Consider the following 12,142-nt stretch of genomic DNA (forward strand, 5'->3'; position numbering starts at 1 on the left):
AAACATTCAAAGAAGATTTAATACCTGTTCTTCTCAAACTTTTCCAAAAAAATCAAAGAGGTGATACTTCCAAACTCATTTTATGAGGCCAACATAACCCTGATACCAAAACCTGGTAAAGATAACATGAAAAAAGAAAACTACAGACCAATATCTCTCATGAACACAGATGCAAAAATTCTAAATAAGATACTAGCAAACCAAATACAATGACACATTAAAAAGATTATACACCATGATCAAGTCAGCTCCATTCCAGAGACACAAGGGTGGTTCAACATACGCAAATCGATCAATGTTATACACCACATAAACACATAAAAAAAATAAAGAATAAGAATCATATGATCATATAAATAAATGCAGAGAAAGCCTTTGACAAGATATGGCAGAGGGACGGGGTGGAGGGGTAGATAGGATTAAAGGGGTCAAATATGTGGTGACTGAAAGAAATCTAACTATGGGAGGTGAACATACAATACAATATGTATGAGACCTACTGTTGAACTGTTCTCTTGAAATTTATTGGATTTTTTTGATCCATGTCACTCCAATAATATTTGATAGCAAAAATTAAAAAAATAAAAAGCACTTCACTATCAGAAAAAAAAGATTTCATTTCAGTTTTTTTAGATAAATACCCAGAAATGAGATTCGTCGGTCACATTGTAGTTTCAGTTTTAAGTTTTTGAGAAACCTCCATACTATTTTTGATAGAAACAAGCAAATAGCTGCACTATTTGCTTTTAAATTGAGAGAACTCAACATTTCTGAGGATCCGAACAGCACACATTTATTGAACTGTTTTCTTTTTGTAGTCAAACAAATAAAAAGCCTGGGAAATAAACAAGTAAACTTAATAGAATTAATTTTTTCTAAGATCTTTAAAAATCCATTTGATCTCTTTTAGCAACCACAATAAAAGCCATGTACCACCATTCTGTTCTGAACTTTGACTTTATTGGGGTCAATTAATTATACTACATGCAAAATAATTATTTTACAAAGTCAATAAGTGAAATAGTAGATGTAATTCATTTGTAATTTGTAATTCATTCTCTATGTGAATGAATTTTACTAAGGGAAATAGTAGGTGTAATTCATTTGTAATTTGTAATTCATTCTCTATTTCTAAATTGAATAAACGACAGGCCCTTTAGCACATGGAGACCATTTATAACAAAGTATATATACTGCCGTCAAATAAATGTTGAATAAAAAATACATCAAGAATAAAAACGAGCTGTGTTTAATGAATTATTTTTCCTGTGACATTTATTTTGATATGACATATCAAGTTTTATCTAATATTTCTTTTTATACAAAATAAAACGTTTTTAGTTTATTGATTTATGTCTATATTTATACACATATAATTAGGTTTCCTTAATATTATTTATGCAACACCATTGATTTTTTTTCAATTAAATTTTTTTGAGATAATTGTAGATTCACATGCAGTTGTAAGAAATAGTACACGGAAGTCCATTGTACACTTTGCTTAGTTTATCTGATGGTAACATTTTGTAAAACTATACTATATCATCATAATCCTGTATTGACATTGATGTACTCCATTGGTATTATTCAGGTTTCCCAGTTTTACTTGTACTCGTGTGTGTGTGTGTGTGTGTGTGTGTGTGTGTGTGTGTGTATGTAAGTTCTACAGTTAATCACCTGTGTAGTTTCACATATCCAACTGTTAGAATGCTGAACAGTTCCAACACCACTAGGATCCATTTCATTCTTTTAAAATCACACCTACCTTCCTTTCAAGTCTACCCTATCCTAAACCACTGGCAACTACTTATCTGTCCTCCATTTCTAAAATGTTGTAATTTTAAAATGTTATATAAATGGAATCATAAGTTATGGAATCATATGGAATTGGTACTTTTTCACTCAGCATAATTCTCTTGAGTTTCATCCAGGTTGTTGCATGCAACAACACATTTATTTTTGAAGGTGAACAGTATTCCATGGTATGTCTGAACCACAGTTTGTATAACCTTTCACCTGTTGAAGGTTATCTGGGCTGAAACCAGTTTTTAACTATTATAAATAAAATTGATGTGAACTTTAGTATTGTGGCTTTTGTGTGAACATGTTTTTATAATTCTGAAATAAAGGACTGAGAGTATATTGCTGGGTTGTATGATGTATATTTAGTTATATCAGAAACTTCCAAACTATTTTCCAGAGTGATTGTACCATTTTACATCCTCACCAGTAAAATATGAGTGATCCAGACACTCTACATCCTCACCAATGTTTGGTGTTGTTACTGTTTTTTACTTTAGCTAGTCTGAAAGGTATGTAATGACATTGTTGGTTTTTAATAGATACATTTATGGCTTTTTAGTTTGACTAAGGAAAGAGCCTGATTCACACTCTAAATCTAACAGATTGCCGAAGGAGAATGAAGCAAAGTATAATAACATGATTCTTGTACAAAAAGATCACAGCTTTGAATAAATGAACATAATGGATCTTTCACTGAGATGAGAAATTAATTATTATAAATAATTCATAATCTAAGCTTATGGTATTTATTTTGGTATATGTTTAGTCATTTTTTGGGACACTTGCAAGACAAACTGTTACACCACATACATGTGCAGGTATATATTAATGGTGTAAATATATTAATTACAAAATTTTTTACAAAGCATCTGTATTTCAAATCAATATGAACTTTGAAGCTTGCTTTCAAAGAAGGGACATAAATAATAAAAACACGTGTTTAGCAGCCAATCATAAAATGAGCTAATCCCATATTTATGATGGGCTTTATCTTTTTGTGTATATTGTCATTTTAATCCTCACAATAACTCTGTGAGGAAGGCATGGTATTTTATAAATGAAGGAATTATGGCCTTATTGCTGGTTAAGTCTTGTCCAGCTAATACTGATAGAACTGTGACTAGGATCCACATAATCCTGAGGCTCTCTGTCTAGTCAAAGCAAGAATGAGTACAAAGACATCAGGTAAATAATGAAGGGTGTGGTTAATTTTTAAGACAGATGCTTCTCAGATAAATACTCTTTTATAGCTAATTTCAAGTTGATATGAAATGCTTATCTTTAAGATCCAATACGCAGCTTTTTCTAGCAACTCAATTACCTACTTTAAATTCAGCTAACATTTATTTAGCTACTAATACAAGAGGTACTCTTTTAGGTTGTACTATACGCATCCAAATGTTAATTTTGAAATGAATTTGCTAATAATATTAACAAAAAACATTACTTCCACACCCAAGTATATTAATAGTGAGTTTATCTTTTAAAAGTTGTATCTTTTTGTTAAAGTTTGGAGATAGAGTGTGGGTGAATAATTTTTGTTCAAATAACAAATCAGTTAAAAATGTCTTGTACTAGCTAAATTGGGTTTGGAAAATGTCATTTTTGTTTGCTCAATATTTTCAGACCTTTAGCTTGAGACTCAATCCTATGGTTTTGTTAAAGTAACGTAATTTGAACTCAGATATAGCCTTTAAAAATTGCATTTAATTAAAAAAATTAAAATCTTTAAGAATAAAAACAATGCATATCATGTCTTATTTTCAAGTAACTTTTTGCTTTATATAATGTTTTACCTAATTAAATGTACACTAAAATGCATAAGAAAAAAAATTCAATGTGAAATTTAGACAGTTGTTCTTACCAATAGGAATTATATAACATTTAATCAAGAGTATTCTTAGGGAATCAGGTTATCTTTAGCAATTATCAATTTGATGTTACCTATATTTTATAAAAATGAAGGTTTGGGGCCCCAAATCTGGCAGCCTCTCTTTCTTGAAGTTTCGTTGTCTTTCAGTTTCAATTCAATCAATCACTAAGCCCTATCGAATTTTCATCCTGTTTTCCATGTTCAGCTGCTTCTCTAAGTGCTTCACCATCACGCTATGTCTAGGCTGCCACAAAAGTACAGTAGCCTCCTGGTCAGTCCACATACAAATGCTCTTCCTCACAATAGCAAGAGTGATTTGAAATGCAGATAAAATCATGTCCTTTCTCTACTTAAAATCTTTAGTGTTTCCTCTTTTGCTCTTAGGAGAAAGTCCAAACTCCTGAGTAGACTACAAGGATTTTGCCATCTTTCCAACAACACATCTTGCCACTTGTATCCTCAGCCATAACTGACTTTTTAAAGATCCTGTTAGGGACAATTACCTTTCCCTGGGTCACAATCCTTTCAGTCTGCCTAACATACAATTCACTTCTTTGAAAGTGTTTCTCTGCCCTGCTAGACTATAGGCTTTTAAAGTACCCTGAATTCTTCCTTTCGTAATGTTCATCATGCTATATGCTATGTTATGCTCTGTTAGCTTGTGTTTCTGTCCTTGTCCCACTGTCCTGCAAGGTCCCTTGGTAGGAACAGGCTCTGCTTTGTGTTATAGTTGCTGCTTCTAGTATAAGGACCGAGGCATAATCAGTGCTCAGTAAATATCTATTAAATTAATAAGTGAGGGAATAAAATCTGCATTTAGAAAAGGCAAGACTTATTATAAGCAGCTCTTAGATTGAAGGTGAATATATTAACAAAATTTTCACTGGTCACTGTTGTACAAAATCACATTCTATCATAAGCAAGTGTTAAAACACACACACACACACACACACACACACACACATATTTAAGTCTGACGGCAAGCCAATTATAATTGAACAATTAAATATTTGCCTAGTATTTTTTCTTTCTGTACTTAGAAATTATACTCATAATTTTTCTTTTTATATTTAGAATTAGTAAATACTACCAATCTTTATGTAGAAAATTTCTAACCAGCAAGATGAATATTCTCAGATATAGCTTGAAATAGATGTTTCCAGGAAACCTTTATATTTACACTAATACCTTAATGTTCAACCTGCTTTTGGTCTTGTAAACCTTAATTTCTTGAATTGGAGTCAATGGGATGTTGTAATTACTTTCTTTTTCCGTGAGTTTCTTCATTAAATGTTTCCCTATACCATTGTCATAACATGATCAAATTGTACAGGCAAGTAAAATTATTCTTCCTTTAAATGTACTGTCTTTTAAAATGACTATTTTTAGTAACAAAAACATGTAAATGTAATTGAGCTAATTAGTTTTGTCTATAAGCAAATCTTGCAGTGAAACACTGTAGCTCCATCTTTAAATCAACATTTCACCCTGCGGTCTTGCCACTCTTATTGTCATAATAAAATTTAATTAACACTACAGTGATCATGTTGGCATTTTGGATGAATGTGTTTGTTGGAATAAAGTATTTATCTTGTATAGATGTAGAATTTTATTATGTTTACAGAGTGGTATAGAAATCCTTAAGTGGCATCAGCATTCTTTATCTTGGATGTTTGATTCAAGCTGTCACTGATAAAGTTTGGTTTTACTAATACATTTTTTTTTTTTGAATTTTAAAAACCACATGTGTGCTCCAGAGGAAAAAAATAAAAAGAACAACAAAATTTATCCATAACCCCTTCAGCCAGAAAGAAGAATGTCTAATATTTTTCTATATATCTTTACTGTCTTAAATCTACATTCTGTTTTTTAACTTTAGGATAATAATATGTATATTATTTTATTATTAATTATTCATTTCTATATGTGAAAATTTTTCTTGTTATGTAACATTCTTCAAAGATGTTTTTGAAGAAATGGCTGTATGAAATAACATTATAATGATGTTCTATATCCTAATTTTGGTAAGTAAAGTTTACCAGTTTCCCTTATTTTATTTATTTTTTATTTATTTATTTTTTATTTTATTTTTTTAGGTGAGGCAACCCTTGGTTGACCTCACAGATTGTAAGGACCTTGTCAGATTACAATCCTTTATTTTCATTTCTATTTTTTACGCCTACAGTATCTGGTCTTCCTGGGTGGTCCACCATCCAAGTATTAACCAGGCCCGACCCTGCTTAGCTTCCGAGATTGGACAGGACTGGGCTTGTTCAGGGTGGCATGGCCGTAGACCCTCATTTTAAAATAACACTATAAACAGTATAAATGACAAGAAAATAAAAAGTATTTGAAACTTTTGACAAATGGTTAATATTCTTAATGGGTTAAAAACTCTGTAAAAATCAATAAGTAACATAGATGCCCTGATAGAGAAATGAGCAAAATATGGATAGGATGTTCATTACAAAAATATGAAACTTTGATAAACATTGTTATTTAATCATATGTATCCAAATGGAGGCAACACTCTGTCATATTCTTTACACTTAAGATTGACAAAATTTTAAAAGGCTTATTATATTGATGGGGTATAGGAAAGAAGTCAGTCTTCCAATGGCTGGTATGAGTACAACCTAGTTGTCAGGGCCGAGTTGATGGAGAAGGGAAGGTTCGGTGGTGAGACACCCAGTTGGACAAATGCACAAAAGGCTGACACGAGAATGAAACCGCGAGCACCAACTTTACTGTGCGTAGTGCAGTTCCGTTGGGGTGCAATTGAAAACAGATTACACAACAGTCTATTGTGGTGGGTGTGTGGTATTGCTCACACTTCTTTGGCCCCCTTTCTTGTGCTCCCCTTCTGTTCCCCAAGGGATCGCATGGCTCCACAGATAGCAGAGTACAATAGTGGCATTCAGCCACACATGAATGATACAATAAGCTGAAGTACGTTTACATATTTTAGGCGCAGGCATCCTACTACACTAATGTAACATTCTAAATCCGGGGTCCTATTCCTAGCCGTGAACCTGGATCACAGCCAGACCTGGGACCAGCGAGGCCTAGGACTCACACTAGTAAAATCCAATCCTTTTGGAAAACAATACAGATATATTTTTTTAAAGTCTTAAGTCATTCCAAATTGTAGAACTTTATTCCAAGAAAATATTCTGATATCTGTAAAAAATCAAACGAGGGGACGAGGGGCAGTTATCATGTTTTGTTTTGTTTTTGCATAACAGGATAAAACTTCATAAAATTTTTTTATATCTAAATTATGGGATTAACTGGTTAAGTAATGCTATACCAATATAATTGAATAACAGTCAGTCATTAAAATGGAATAATATACAGTTATTGTCAATTGAAAACATTACAAAACAGCATAATTTTATTTTTCATTTTTATGCATAAGATTCTTATTTGGTTAAAATTTAGAAGTAGGTTATTATGCTAAGAACTTAAATTTTAACCTTTCTCTTTCTGTGTGGACTGAGGAGAATAAGTTACAAATTCAAGATGTTTTATTCGTTCAAGAAGTCATTTCCTAAAACAAAAACAAAAGCACTAAGGTCATTAACATTAAATAAAAAATAAAATACATGTTGGAGTCATTGATTTGGTCCTGCTATGGCTTAAGTAGATATTGTGAACCAGTGCCATCAAAATATCTGCTGCATTAAAAGAATTCAAGCTGCATTTTCATGGAGCTCTTCATAGTCACTGAATCCGCTATAAAGGTAATAATATCTAACAATTAGGGATTCTTACTATATATGAGGAATCGATCCTATTTCAACAGCTTTATGTACGTTAACTTATTTAAGTCTCACAATAACACCATAATATAGCTATCTTGATTATCTCTATTTTTCAGAGGAGAAAACTAAGCCAGGTGGAGTGTTGGTCTCTTGATCCTGTCACAGAATTACTGAGTAGCTAAGCTTGGACTGAAATCCAGGCATAGCTTTAAAGTCACTAAGCTATACTGTTTCTTAAATGAGAGATTAAAAAACTTCAAGTTAAAGTAACTCTAGAGAATCATCTCTGGATTCATTCTGAATTTTAGATTGGGATGGGATTCTAATAGTCTCCAGCAAAGTACAGATTTGTTCCAGGTCTTTTTGGACACCTCTGGAGTTCATTAGAGCATTTTTAAGGATTATATTGCTAAATTATTCCATTCTTTCCAATGTCCTCTAGACAAGTAGTTTCTCAACTCTTTCTCTTTGAGCACACTTAAATAGTAGAATTTTTGGCAGCCTATTTCAAAGCTATTAAAAGGACCCTAACCACAAGTCAGCACACAGTCACCACTACTGTGTAAGACTATCACACAGCATGTATAAAAGCTTTGATAGTTATCCACTGGGTTGACCTTCACACTTAGAAGAGTGTAACTGTCTACTGTTCTTCCTTGACTCTCACAAACACTCCCAGGCCAAAGATACAAGTACCAGTAAAAAGGAAATGCGATGCATGACCTTTGTGACCTTTCTGTTGCACATGCTCAAGGATTTTGTTTTGTTTTTGGTAGGTCATGATGGTGGTAATTAGGAACTTAGGTGAACAGAATGAATGTATTGTCATGATTCATTATCAATATTGGTCCTTTGCATATCTCACCTCTACATTTTGTTGTTTATTTTATAATATAATGAATGCCTATATATCTACAGCTAGTTCTAAAACATTATTATGACTGGTATAGAGCTAACTGTTCCTCCCTCTCCTTTCTCCTGCCTTGCTCTCCTTTCCTCCATGAGAAGTAATCACAGCTTTGAAGATTTGTTCAAAATCTATGCTAAAAGAAAATTAAAACAGTGCAAGAATTTTGCCCTGATTATTTATTAGATTACATATCAATTAATGAGGAGCCCAAAAAATCCTAGTCTATACTGCATTCAATAACTCAAGGAACTACATATAACAGATATTATCATTTCAGTATGTATACTTGTAACAGTAAGTAACTTTTACATATTTGAAATGTGGCAGCACGCCTGTGATAGGTTTGCGTACTCATATTACACACATTGATAATCACTTTTGGGTTTGGAAGCTGACATTTTAGTCCACCTGTATTTATCTTAGATTTGACCCAATGCCTCTTCTGCTGGTCAGTGTATTCCAAAGCCAAAATATGACCACTAGCAGAATGGTTATTATGTGACAAAAGTATGTGTCCTGATGCAGTGTTATTTTCTAAAGGTGTTTGTATACTTTTTGAATAGTTTTCTGTATGTCTTTATTCATGCTGCTATATTTGTTCAAGTACAATAATTCTTTATTATTTTTCCAATGCTTGAATGAGACACTGAACAGAGTAAGCATAGAATTATGTGGATAAACAATCAGAAGTACATAGAAGGAAAATAATATAAGTGTAGGCATAGTAAACATCTTCTTTGAACTCTAATTCGAAATGAATATTAATAGTCTATAAATTAAATTTTCACATTTTAAGAACTATTATAGGTATATAATATTAATAAGAAGATATAAATGGGCTAGATGGTGATCCGGTTTTATTAATACATCTGAGGCCTTGTTGCCTTGAATTTTCATGTTGATCAAATGGTTAGTAAATTATTCCTAGGAAGTGAATAATATTGTATGAAGGAGAATGAATTTAAAACATAAGCCAAACTAATTTTCTCATTGTAAATTTGATATTTTAAATGGCATGTTTAGAAATGCAATGAATTTATTTTATTTCAGATTATCAAATTTTGACAAACGTTTTTCTCAATATAATTGAGGCTAGGGTTTATTTCTTTAGGAAAATCCTTTGAGGTTGCTTTTGGAAATGGTGCTGTTTTAGTTAGAATGAGTTAACTGCTGTAACGAATAAACCTTAAAAAATGTGTAAGGGTTCAAACACAATAGAAAAACTATTTAAGTCATTCTCTAGTTCAAGACAGTCCCAGTTCAGTGATGTAAGGCTGATAGATGATCAGGTGGATTCTCTACCATGTAGTCATTCGACAATTCAGGCTAATAGAAGTTCTGCCACGTTTAACATTTAACATTCAGCGTTCCCTTATATATCAACATCAAGCTGAGAGAGAGGAAAGAACATAGAGAACCATTCATGGGAGACATTTTTGCATCTGGCCTAAACATAGAACTTATCATTTCATTAGCAAGTACTCAGTTACGTGTACACACATTACTGCAGGGGAGGCTGGGGAATATACTATATCTGGATGAGCAAGAGGAACGATTTTTGGCAAATAGCCAACAGAATCTGCCACATAAATGTTTTTAGGGAGATTCTAAAAAGAAGACTTTTCTTTGCGGTCTGGCAGATCTAAGGTAAAATCTTGCAATTCCACCTACCAGCTGAATAACCCTGGGAAACGTGCTTACCTTCTCTCTGTCATAGTATATACATTTACAACACAAGAACATTCACAAGCATTATTGTGTAAATCAAATGAAATTATGCATTGACCGTTCCTAGTGCTTTGCTTGGCTAATAGTGTACAGTCCAAAATAGTGGGATATACATATATAATACTACATATATTTATATTAACCCTACCACCTTCCTGCCAACAAAAGAATATCTCCCTGTTCAGTGGTTTTCATTCATAAAAGAGTTTGTTTTATGGATTAAAGCACAGTTTCTAGAAAGCTCCCTTTAAAAAAAAAATGAGTGTGGGATAGTCGATAATGCCTGTAGAAAAAGGCATTAAACTTCTGTTTTGAAGATGGAGACTTTGGAAAACAGAGTCTTGGAAAAATGAGACCCAAAGGTGCTTTCATAGGTAAGTGAGCAAAGTCTGTCACATGATCGTAGAATAGTAAGAGCAGGTCAAAGAGGTTCTGCCATGGACAGAGTGAGTGAAGAGCATTATGGTGGCAAGGAGAATCCAGATGATTTGAGCCATATCGGTTTTGCCCAGGGCTTCTCCTGGTGGCTGTTAGAGCTTCATTGACTCTCTTAATGCTTTTTTTTTTTGCCAGTCCTGGCATACCTTAAAACCTGGAAATATGGGGTGAGGGTGATTACTGAGGACCAAGAGTGCCACAAAATGACAAAGACAGGGGAGCAGCCACCTATAATAAAATCTTTAATCCTAAATCAGTCTTTACTATTTGGTATAAGCTGACAAACTGCTGGAGATATATTTATGAATATTGCCAAAAAGTAAATATATTTTTTTCAATTCATTACAATGATACCAAAATAGAAAATGAGGCTATTTAAGTTGGGGATGGTTAAAAATGTCTATAAACAGTTATAAAATTTACTAAAGTCTGTGATATTGTGCTAAGATAGCAGGAACTTTGTTTATCTCTAACTTTTAGTTTCTTGGAAGCAGAACATTATAAAGGCAGTGAAATCATTGACAGAAAGTAAAGGCAGTGAAACCATGGCCTATGTTTGAATGTTACTACTTGCCAAGAGAGTTATCTCTGCTGGTTGTATATTGCCCTATTCTTGGTCTGGTGTGATAAGCATGGAGCCCATATGTAGTCTGGTATCGTTTCATGGACTATCCACTCTTGAACTCCTGGTATCTTTAGTAGAAGACTGGTGAGCTTATAGATTTCTCAGTGGAACTTAGTAAATAGCAAATTGCATAAAGAATCTAGAGTCTGTTAGACTTGGAGAACTCAGACAGAGGAAAAGCCTAGTCATACATTTTAAAGGATCCTTCTGTTGGAAGTTTTGCTTTTATAACAAGTAAACTTATTTAAGTCACAAAATGTCATATTCTCCCTAAACCATGATGTAGGGCTATTGATAAATTGGGATTTTTTTTTTTTTTGGACAAAATGTGAAGAGCACATTTATTAAGGCAAACTTCTCATAGCATTTCAGCAGGCTGTGCACAACATCCATTGAAGAAGCTGGGGATCTTTGCCTAAAACCAGCTTTAGTTTGGACATTAGCAAATGATACCAAAATGCCCCAGTGGACTTAGAAACACGATAGTTAAGTAAAAGACAATGGATTGGATTAAAAAGTCACTAAATCAAGCTAACATGATGTAAAAAAAAACAACCCAAATCCTTTTTTAAAAATAAATTTTTTTTATTATGATGACATTGGTTAACAAAATCCCGTAACTTTCAAGTGTACAATTCAACAGTGAGTCATACATATTTTTCATTGTATGTTCCTGCCCACAGTTAGATTTCTTTCTGTCACCACATATTTGACCCCTTTTGCCCCATCTAGCACCCCATTTCCCTCCTACCTTCTGGTAACCACTAGTCTGTTGTCCATGTCCATGAGTCTCTGTTTGTCCTGATCATTTGTTGCTTTGAGGTTTATTATAGCCCACATATAAGTGATATCACAAGGTTTTCAGCTTTTTCTGTCTGGCTTATTTCGCTTAGTATGATTATCTCAAGGTCCATCCATGTTGTTGCAAATGGCAGTATTTCATCTCTTTTTATAGCGGAGTGATATTCCATTGTATATATGTACGACAGCTTCTTTAGCCA

General features: G+C 33.1%; 1 protein-coding gene and 1 pseudogene across 1 annotated transcript in view; one reads left to right on the plus strand and one right to left on the minus strand.

Moving 5' to 3' along the window:
- Positions 1–12,142, plus strand: part of ERBB4 (erb-b2 receptor tyrosine kinase 4) — a 1,016,037-nt gene that overhangs the window by 120,122 nt on the left and 883,773 nt on the right. The window lies entirely within an intron of this gene.
- Positions 5,853–5,971, minus strand: LOC111738702 (annotated as a pseudogene).

The sequence above is a fragment of the Pteropus vampyrus genome, unplaced genomic scaffold, assembly GCF_000151845.1.
Source record: "Pteropus vampyrus isolate Shadow unplaced genomic scaffold, Pvam_2.0 Scaffold42, whole genome shotgun sequence".
Taxonomy (NCBI): domain Eukaryota; kingdom Metazoa; phylum Chordata; class Mammalia; order Chiroptera; family Pteropodidae; genus Pteropus; species Pteropus vampyrus.